This window comes from Oncorhynchus masou, chromosome 33 (genome assembly GCF_036934945.1).
Source record: "Oncorhynchus masou masou isolate Uvic2021 chromosome 33, UVic_Omas_1.1, whole genome shotgun sequence".
Classification (NCBI taxonomy): domain Eukaryota; kingdom Metazoa; phylum Chordata; class Actinopteri; order Salmoniformes; family Salmonidae; genus Oncorhynchus; species Oncorhynchus masou.
Window position 1 is genome coordinate 29,035,850 of NC_088244.1, and position 11,727 is coordinate 29,047,576.

An 11,727-nucleotide genomic window follows, 5' to 3' on the forward strand; every position below is an offset into this window, starting at 1 on the left:
TGCTGGGCAACACAGACTTTCAACTCCCTCCAAAGATTTTCTATGGGGTTGAGATCTGGAAACTGGCTAGGCCACTCCAGGACCTTGAAATGCTTCTTACGAAGCCACTCCTTCGTTGCCCGGGCGGTGTGTTTGGGATCATTGTCATGCTGAAAGACCCAGCCACGTTTCATCTTCAATGCCCTTGCTGATGGAAGGAGGTTTTCACTCAAAATCTCACGATACATGGCCCCATTCATTCTTTCCTTTACACGGATCAGTCGTCCTGGTCCCTTTGCAGAAAAACAGCCCCAAAGCATGATGTTTCCACCACCATGATTCACAGTAGGTATGGTGTTCTTTGGATGCAACTCAGCATTCTTTGTCCTCCAAACACGACGAGTTGAGTTTTTACCAAAACTTTCTATTTTGGTTTCATCTGACCATATGACATTCTACCAATCCTCTTCTGGATCATCCAAATGCTCTCCAGCTCTCCAACTTCAGATGGGCCTGGACATGTACTGGCTTAAGCAGGGGGACACGTCTGGCACTGCAGGATTTGAGTCCCTGGTGGCGTAGTGTGTTACTGATGGTAGGCTTTGTTACTTTGGTCCCAGCTCTCTGCAGGTCCTCCCGTGTGGTTCTGGGATTTTTGCTCACTGTTCTTGTGATCGTTTTGACTCCACGGGATGAGATCTTGCGTGGAGCCCCAGATCGAGGGAGATTATCAGTGGTCTTGTATGTCTTCCATTTCCTAATAATTGCTCCCACAGTTGATTTCTTCAAACCAAGCTGCTTAACTATTGCAGATTCAGTCTTCCCAGCCTGGTGCAGGTCTACAATTTTGTTTCTGGTGTCCTTTGACAGCTCTTTGGTCTTGGCCATAGTGGATTTTGGAGTGTGACTGTTTGAGGTTGTGGACAGGTGTCTTTTATACGGATAACAAGTTCAAACAGGTGCCATTAATACAGGTAACGAGTGGAGGACAGAGGAGCCTCTTAAAGAAGAAGTTACAGGTCTGTGAGAGCCAGAAATCTTGCTTGTTTGTAGGTGACCAAATACTTATTTTCCACCATAATTTGCAAATACATTAATTAAAAATCCTACAATGTGATTTTCTGTATTTTTTTCCCCTCATTTTGTCTGTCATAGTTGAAGAGTACCTATGATGAAAATTACAGGCCTCTCTCATCTTTTTAAGTGGGAGAACTTGCACAATTGGTGGCTGACTAAATACTTTTTTGCCTCACTGTATGTTGATATAGGCCTCATTTTACTGTGGATATATATACTTTTGTACCTGTTTCCTCCAGAATCTTCACACGGTCCTTTGCTGTTGTTCTGGGTTTGATTTGCACTTTTCGCACCAAAATACGTTCATCTCTAGGAGACAGAACATCTCCTTCCTGAGCGATATGACGGCTGCATGGTCCCATGGTGTTTATACTTGTGTACTATTGTTTGTACAGATGAATCTGGTACCTTCAGGCGTTTGGAAATTGCTCCCAAGGATGAACCAGACTTGTGGAGGTCTACAATTGTTTTTCTGAGATCTTGGCTGATCTCTTTCGATTTTCCCATGATGTCAATCAAAGAGCCACTGAGTTTGAAAGTAGGCCTTGAAATACATCCACAGGTACACCTCCAATTGACACAAATTATGTCAATTAGCATATCAGAAGCTTCTAAAGCCATGACATAATTTTCTGGAATTTTCCAAGCTGTTTAAAGGCACAGTCAACTTAGTGTATGTAAACTTCTGACCCACTAGAATTGTGATAGTGAATTATAAGTGAAATAATCTGTCTGTAAACAATTGTTGGAAAAATGACTTGTGTCATGCACTAAGTAGATGTCCTAACCGACTTGCCAAAACTATAGTTTGTTAACTAGAAATTTGTGGAGTGATTGAAAAAGTAGTTTTAATGACATCAACCTAAGTTTATGTAAATTTACGACTTTAATCTCCAGGGAGGGGGGAAAGTTAAAAGCAGCCTTTTTATAGTTGTTTATTTGGCATGACGCTCCTGTCTGTTCCGTTTTGTATGTCAGACATGACAATACAGTAACTGACATTAAGAAGCAGCTAGTGCCAATCATACATTATTGCATCATACAGGGAATATGTGAGTGGTTGATGAGTCAACCTGCCCTACATACAGTGCTCTAGAGAGAGACCTACATATTACATTACATGTAATTATACTACATGGATATTGTATGAGACCCAGCCCATGAGATCAACATTATATTCGTCTGTCACCTCTCACTCTTAGCCCTGACACCCCCAAAAGGTCAAGGAGGCAATGAGCTCCATGGCATTGACTGCCAACTCACTGGCAGCCATGTGCTTTCTCACCTCTCACCACTTACATCTCCTGGGGATTAAAAGCATATGTCACTGTCAATTTTGTATGTTCAGTTGCTGGTGGCATTCCCACATGCATAAGTCATCGTGTGTGTGCACACTGCTTAGCGTTTGTTTATGTGTGTGTGTGTTTATGTGTGTGTGTGTGTGTGTGTGTGTGTGTGTGTGTGTGTGTGTGTGTGTGTGTGTGTGTGTGTGTGTGTGTGTGTGTGTGTGTGTGTGTGTGTGTGTGTGTGAGAGAGAGAGAGAGAGAGAGAGAGAGATAGAGATCAGGTGCCGCAGCACAACACCCAGAAGGTGGTCTTTAATTATGCATGGGGTGACAAAATTCCAGCTGATCTCTGTTTTGATTTTCGCTGCAGAGAGCGTTCTCACTGCCTGATGGAAGGGCTGTTTGAATTGAAAACATTTGTATGCATGAATTTACAGTTGAAGTCGAAAGTTTACATACACTTAGGTTGAAGTCATTAAAACTCGTTTTTCAACCACTCCACACATTTCTTGTTAACAAACTATAGTTTTGGCAAGTCGGTTAGGACATCTACTTTGTGCATGACACAAGTAATCTTTCCAATAATTGTTCACAGACAGATTATTTCACTTATAATTCACTGCATCACAATTCCAGTGGGTCAGAAGTTGACTGTGCCTTTAAAAAGATTGGAAAATTCCAAAAAATCCACAGGTGCACCTCCAATTGACTCAAATGATGTCAATTGGCTTTAGAAGCTTCTGATAGGTAATGACTTCATTTGAGTCAATTGGAGGTGCACCTGTGTATGTATCTCAAGGCCTACCTTCAAACTCACTGCCTCTTTGCTTGACATCATGGGATAATCAAAAGAAATCAGCCAAGATCTCAGAAAAACAATTGTAGACCTCCACAAGTCTGGTTCATCCTTGGGAGCAATTTCCAAATGCCTGAAGGTACCACATTCATCTGTACAAACAATTGTACACAAGTATAAACACCATGGGACCACGCAGCCATCATACCGCTCAGGAAGGAAATGTGTTCTGTCTCCTAGAGATGAATGTACTTTGGTGTGAAAAGTGCAAATCAATCCCAGAACAACAGCAAAGGACCGTGTGAAGATGCTGGAGGAAACAGGTACAAAATTATCTAGATCCACAGTCAAACGAGTCCTATATCGACATAACCTGAAAGGCCCGCTCAGCAAGGAAGAAACCACAGCGAAGCAAAGCTTTGGAACCTTGTTAGTTTTTCAAACATTTTTTCTTCATGACATGGTCAAATAGCTCAAGCATAGATTGTTTGGCACACAGAAACTAGAGGCCATGAGTAACTTGGTCCCAAAAAATTGCACCGATTAGCCTATAGTTGACGTTGTTATACGTATTCTCACTTAACCTCTAAAAGTCTACGCTAACATATGGAACTGTTTTAAGATGGTCATACTTGTCACGCCCTGACTTTAGAGAGCCTTTTTATGTCTCTATTTTGGTCTGGTCAGGGTGTGATTTGGATGGGGCATTCTATGTTCTTTATTTCTTTGTTTCTGGCTGAGTGTGGTTCCCAATCAGAGGCAGCTGTCTATCGTTGTCTCTGATTGGGGATCCTACTTAGGCAGCCCTTTCCCTCCTTCTGTGTGGGATCTTGTTCTTTGTTTGTGTGCAGGTAGTTTGCACAATGAAGCTGTGTGGTCGTTGTATTCTTTATTGTTTTGTCTTTTCTAAAGTTTCACTTCGTTATTAAATTATGCGGAACTCAAAGAACGCTGTGCCCTGGTCTCATCCTTCCGATGATACCTGTTACAGAAGATCCAACCACAAAAAGACCAAGCAGCGTTTCTTGGAGGAATGTACATTGGAGGAGATACTGGAAGGCAAGGGACCCTGGGCACAGGCTGGTGAATATCGCTGTCCTAAGGAGGAGCTGGAAGCAGCAAAGGCAGAACAGCGACGCTATGAGGAGTTGGCTCAACGAGGCGTGCACAAGAGGCAGCCCCAGATTTTTTTGGGGGTGGCACACGGGGATATTGGCTGAGTCAGGTTATAGACCTGAGCCAACTTCCCGTGCTTGCCGTGGGGAGAGAGTGACCGGGCAGGCACTGTGTTATGCGGTAAAGCGCACGGTGTCTCCAGTGTACACTCATAGCCCGGTGCGCTATATTCCAGCTCCCCGCATCGGCTGGGCTAGAGTGGGCATCCAGCCAGGACAGATGGTGCCGTCTCAGCGCTCCTGGCCTCCAGTGAGTCTCTTCTGCCCAGGTTATCCTGCGCCAGCTCTACGCATGGTGTCCCCGGTTCGCCAGCACAACCCAGTGTATCCAGCCTGGACGAGGTGTGCTAGGTTTGCGCTCCAGAACTCCGGTGCGCCTCCACGGTCCAGTGTATCCTGCGCCGGCTCTGCGCAAGGTGTCTCCAATGCGCCTGCACATCCCAGTGCGTCCTGTGTCAGCGCCTCGAACGTGCCGGGCTGAAGTGGGTATCCAGCCAAGACAGGTTGTGCCTGCTCCACAAACCAGGCCTCCAGCGACGGTCCCCGGCACGAAGCCCCCAGCGACGGTCCCCGGCACAAAGCCCCCAGCGACGGTCCCCGGCACAAAGCCCCCAGCGACGGTCCCCGGCACAAAGCCCCCAGCGACGGTCCCCGGCACAAAGCCCCCAGCGACGGTCCCCGGCACAAAGCCCCCAGCGACGGTCCCCGGCACAAAGCCCCCGGCACAAAGCCCCCGGCACAAAGCCCCCGGCACAAAGCCCCCGGCACAAAGCCCCCAGCGACGGTCCCCGGCACAAAGCCCCCAGCGACGGTCCCCGGCACAAAGCCCCCAGCGACGGTCCCCGGCACAAAGCCCCCGGCACAAAGCCCCCGGCACAAAGCCCCCGGCACAAAGCCCCCGGCACAAAGCCCCCAGCGACGGTCCCCGGCACAAAGCCCCCAGCGACGGTCCCCGGCACAAAGCCCCCAGCGACGGTCCCCGGCACAAAGCCCCCAGCGACGGTCCCCGGCACAAAGCCCCCAGCGACGGTCCCCGGCACAAAGCCCCCAGCGACGGTCCCCAGTCCGGGGCCCGCAACGAGGGTCCCCCGCAGCGAGGGTCAGTAGTCAAGGGCCCGCAGCGAGGGTCCCCAGTCCGGGGCCTGCGGAGAGGGTCCCCACACCAGAGCCGCCACCGCGAATAGATGCCCACCCAGACCCTCCCCTATAGGTTCAGGTTTTGCGGCCGGAGTCCTCACCTTTGGGGGGGTGTACTGTCACGCCCTGACCTTAGAGCCTTTTCATGTCTCTATTTTGGTTTGGTCAGGTTGATTTGGGTGGGCATTCTATGTTCTTTATTTCTTTGTTTCTGGCTGAGTGTGGTTCCCAATCAGAGGCAGCTGTCTATCGTTGTCTCTGATTGGGGGTCATACTTAGGCAGCCCTTTCCCTCCTTCTGTGTGGGATCTTGTTCTTTGTTTGTGTGCAGGTAGTTTGCACAACGAAGCTGTTCGGTCGTTGTATTCTTTATTGTTTTGTCTTATCTAAAGTTTCAATTCGTTAATAAATTATGTGGAACTCAAAGAACGCTGTGCCCTGGTCTCATCCTTCCAACGACACCCGTTACAATACTATGGATCAGTTAGCTATTTGATTTAGAATTGTAGGACCCTTTTAGGTATACAAAAATATATATACACATCATTTATCTGATTAAATATTGAATTTGGCCTTTACTATTATCGCCCATAGAAACACATTGAATAAAACATTCATTAATGGCAAAAAAAGACAGTAAAAAAATAAATCTTAAGGAATAAGGTTTTGAAGTGTCTGTCCTATATCTAGGAGATACACTATATATACACACAAAGGTATTTGGACACCCCTTCAAATGAGTGGATTTAGCTATTTCAGGCACACCCATTGCCGACAGGTGTATAAAATCCAGCACACAGTCACGCAATCTCCATAGACAAACATTGGCAGTAGAATGGCCTTATTGAAGAGCACAGTGACTTTCAAAGTGGCACAGTCATAGGATGCCACCTTTCCAACGAGTCAGTTAGTCAAATTTCTCCCCTGCCAGAGCTGCCCCAGTCAACTGTAAGTTATGTTATTGTGAAGTGGAAATCATCTGTCCTCAGTTGCAACACTCACTACTGAGTTCCAAACTGCCTCCGGAAGCAACCTCAGCACAATAACTATTAGTCGGGAGAGCAGCCACACCATCAAGGCTAAGATCACCATGCGTATTGCCAAGCGCCGGCTGGAGTGGTGTTAAGCTCGCCACAATTGGACTCTGGAGCAGTGGAAATGCATTCTCTGGAGTGATTAATCATGCTTCACCTTCTGGCAGTCCGACGGACTAATCTGGGTTTGACGGATGCCAGGAGAATGCTACTTGCCCGAATGCATAGTGCCAACTGTAAAGTTTTGTGGAGGAGGAATAATGGTCTGGGGGTGTTTTTCATTGTTTGGGCTAGGTTCCTTAGTTCCAGTGAAGGGAAATCTTAACGCTACAGCATATAGTGACATTCTAGACGATCCTGAGCTTCCAACTTTGTGGCAACAGTTTGGAGAAGGCCCTTTCCTGTTTCATTATGACAATGCCCCGTGCACAAAGCGAGGTCCATACACAAATGGTTGGTCGAGATCGGTGTGGAAGAACTTGACTGGCCTGCACAGAGCCCTGACCTCAACTCCATCGAATACCTTTAGGATGAATTGTAACGCCGTCTGCGAGCCAAGCCTAATCACCCAAGATCAGTGCACGACCTCACTAATGCTCTTCTGGCTGAATGGGGTCCCGCTGCAATCTAGTGGAAAGCCTCCCCAGAAGAGTGTAGGCTGTTATAGCATATTAATGGCTATGATTTTGGAATGAGATGTTCGACGAGCAGGTGTCCACATACTTTTGGTCATGTAGTATATCAAATCAAATTTTATTGGTCACAAACACATGCTTAGCAGATGTTAATGCGAGTGTAGCAAAATGTTTGTGCTTCTAGTTCCGACCATGCAGTAATATCTAACAAGTAATCTAACAATTTCACAACAACTACCTTATACACAAGTGTAAAGGAATAAATAAGAATATGTACATGTAAATATATGAATGAGCGATGGCCGTGCGGCATAGGCAAGATGCAGTAGATGGTCTAGAGTACAGTATTTACATATGAGATGAGTAATGTAGGGTATGTAAACATTATATAAAGTGGCACTGTTTAAAGTGACTAGTGATACATTTATTACATCCAATTTTTTATTATTAAAGTGGCTAGAGATTGAGTCAGTATGTTGGCAGCAGCCACTCAATGTTAGTGATGGCTGTTTAGCAGTCTGATGGCCTTGGGATAGAAGCTGTTTTTCAGTCTATGTCCCAGCTTTGATGCACCTGTACTGACCTCTCCTTCTGGATGATAGCGGGGTGAACAGGCAGTGGCTCAGGTGGTTGTTGTCCTTGATGATCTTTATGGCTTTCCTGTGACATTGGGTGGTGTAGGTGTTGTGGAGGGCAGGTAGTTTGCCCCCGGTGATGTGTTGTGCAGACCTCACTACTCTCTGGAGAGCCTTACAGTTGCCGTACTAGGCGGTGATACAGCCCGACAGGATGCTCTCGATTGTGCATCTGTAAAAGTTTGTGAACGTTTTCAGCCAAATTTCTTCAGCCTCCTGAGGCTCCTTTGCGCCTTCTTCACCACACTGTCTGTGTGGTTGGATCATTTCAGTTTGTCTGTGATGTGTACGCTGAGGAACTTAAAACTTTCCACCTTCTCCAATATTGAGATGGTCGCCTTGCAACTCCGACAACATATCCCGAAAGAGCCATGTTTCCATGAAACAGAGAATGTTACAATCTAAGCAACCCTTGCTCTAATTTCGTCAAGAAACTGGTGAGTAGTATACTGGTGAGTAGAGACCACACCGTCTGCCTCTTCTGCGGCGACGTTGTTTTGGGTTGGCTTCTGGGATTAGATCCACTGTCCTGGGTGGTGGTCCGAAAAAAGGATCCGCTTCGGGAAAGTCATATTCCTGGCTGTAATGTTGGTAAGTTGACGTTGCTCTTATATCCAATAGTTCTTCCCAGCTGTATGTAATAACACTTAAGATTTTCTGGGGTAACAAAGTAAGAAATAATACATCAAAAATAAATTAAATACTGCATGGTTTCCAAAGGACTCGAAGCGAGGCGACCATCTCCACTACTGTCCCTTCAATGTGGATAGGGGAGCGAACATCTCTGTCAACGCCATCTTAAATTGATCTTACCTCATGAAGCTGGTTGAGAGAATGCCAAGAGTGTGCAAAGCGGTCATCAAGGCAAAGTGTGGCTATTTTGAAAAATCTCAAATATATTTAGATTTTTTTCATACTTTTTTGGTTACTACATGACTGCATGTGTTAAAACTGACATAGTTTTCATGTCAACACATCCATCAGTGCTGCTGTGAACCGCATCACAAGTGACATGCCAAACGGGAGATTTATTTTTAAAATTACACGTGATGTTTCCATTCACAGTTTTTATGCGAGTAAAGTACATTTTATAAATGCCAACAGATAATTTAATTGTTCGACATGATGGGATCTTTTTGTGCTGGTAAAATAAATTGTGCGAGAAATGGCAGTGGAAATGCTTATATGCAAATATGAATATAATAACCATCATATCGAAGTAAACTTGGAGTCACGCAATTATATGGTGGGTGGAAACCATGTAATTTATTAGGCTACAGTATAAATATGTTCTGATGATCTTCACAGGGTGGAGAAAGTGCACTGTGATCTTGATGGTCCTTTCCAATAAATATTGAGGCTCTTATTCTGGTGACATGATGATCGATGCCGTTTGACAAATAAAAATATATTCACTCTTATCCATAATAATCTCATGTAGACCAGGAGTATTCGACACTTACCCTACGAGGTCCAGAGCCTGCTGGTTTTCTGTTCCACCTGATAATTAATGGCACCCACCTGGTGTCCCGGGTCCCTGATTAGAGGAGGAACAATGAAAAAATGGTTGAGGGTCCAAAGTTGAGTTTGAGGGATGTAAACTATACCCGCACAGCCCATCTGCACTGTATCTGCGAGCTGTTGGCAAGAGTGCACTTGTCAAAACCAGAGTAGGCACATTTGCTATTCAATGCAACAGTTTGTGTGCATGAAATTTTTATTTGGTACATGAAAACAAAAAATAGTGCATGTTGTGTGCACTACGTCATCACACACAATTTTGTGGAAATGCACATATTTCTTTATGTAGATTCTAGAGTATTCACATGAAAATCTGTTACCAATTGGATGGAAACTTAGCTAGTGATGCAATTTCAATGTTGTTTGAGTTGCTTTGTGTTTCACCAAATTAGCTTGAGATGATTTTACTGCAACACTGCTCACTGCATCAAAGTTTCTTGATATAGGCATTTCAAAAGAGCTGTCAGTCAAGGCGAGCTCATGAATAAAAGCTCCCTGCCTACTCAGCCTGTCTTTTCAAACTTCCTGGTAGTTATCTATGGGAGAAAATGTACATTTCTTTATGCATTTTAGTCACTCAAAAGGCTACTTTACTTCGGAATCAGAATAACTGTTCAGGACCTTTTAATATTCTTCTTCTCATGAACCATAAGTTAGATTGACTTAATATTTGGTATATAGACTCAATTAATTTGAGAATGATTATTTTGCTGGATTCAAAGTTGTCCACGCTACACCACTAGAGGGCATCATATCACTCCAGGGCTAGAAGAACTGAACCGATGGACATGGGACCATAACATTTGGTATGTAAACCTTATATGTATGTGCTTAAAAGCTGTTTGCATATGAAGTCACTGCAATTGTAGATGGCTGCACCAGACCAGTTGGTGGCACCAGTAGCACAATAGGATACTAGAACAATAATTATTGATCAAGCGGACTTTGTCTCATGCAAATTAATGCTAATTTAAATCTATGCAGATGACCAATATGAAATAGTGAAAATAGAGCAAAATAAATATTTCACAAATCTTAACATAAACAGTTAAATTGACGCTATAATTTGTATATTAACTCAATACATTAAGTAATAACGTTTACAAAACCTGCTGCATTCGAAGATAATAAACCTACAGCACTAGACTGAAATTCTCTTGCGTCATCTTTGTGGTATTGAGAGATAAACATGGTAATGCTTTCACTGATTCCACATAAAGGAAGATAGTTCCCTACACGATAGAGTGCTTGCTTTGTTATCCAACTGATCTTGCATCCTTTGTCATCCTGTGAACCCCGTTCATTGCTGTTTTTTTCAATTATATTTGAAATGTCTAACTGCCCCAAGCAGTGGTGTGCATGTCCCATCTTGAGATGGTTTGCTTGCTGATGAGCAAGGCTCAGTGCCTGTGTCTAAACATGAGGGGGATGGGTGCAGGGCCAACCGTGCATTTGAAAGCAATCACAAGCCTTACCTCATGGGAGAGAGACAAGAGACAGTCAGAGAGAAAGAGAGGAGACAGAATGGGTGGAAGGCTATGAAGCGCCCCATCAATCTGGTAAATGAGTGTCCTTTTCTAGCAGAGGGTACTCTGGGAAACGCTGCATGCTCCACATTCATCATAGAGGGTTCTGTTGTACTCATCCGATCTGTCCATCTCCTCTTCCCTTCACTTCGTTATCCCAGGATGGAGTTAGACATTTACTGTAGGTCCTTCTGTCAATTAGTCCCACTTTACTTATTCAAAGTGCTGGTTCACATTACACTTTGTGAATAATTATGTTTCTATATCAGGCTGAAAGAGATCTTTTGCAGAACCAGTCAAATGTGGTTTTGAGGAAAACAATAATACAGTGTGCTGGTTTGGGATTTGAAAATCTTTGAAAAGGAAAAAACATGTTTATATTTCTTGTGTGATAATGTCAAAGCGAAGTGAGCCTAGAGATGTATTTGTTGTGATAAATTATTGCGGTTTTGTTACACTAACACAATCATATTGTTATGAAGTGGCTGGGTTTGGATAACAATTGACATTGAATTTATTAAATTAATGTGCCTTGCTTCACCCTGTCAATCCACACAATAGATGCTCAATGACAGGATAATGGATATGTGGATATTTGTTCACCATGGATGGGAGCTGTCAGTCTCATGTCAGCAGGTGCCCCAAAACAATGTTTCTCATTAAACAGGAGATGGAACAGTACTAACATTATGGCAGTTAGTACTGATTGACAACGCCTAACCCTTAAGGGATTTCAGTATAATAAAATGTTAGCTTGGGTAAGGGGTAATCAGCGTGTATGATGGAATGCTGCAATGTTGAAGAGCTGATGTGACAGTTTACGCTGCGACCTTTTCGAAGACATGTTTTGGGATGACTGGTCATGGTGAGCAATCACATGGTGTTCTTTGTCTAAAATAGATGGTACAGTGATAGTGCTTGCTCTTT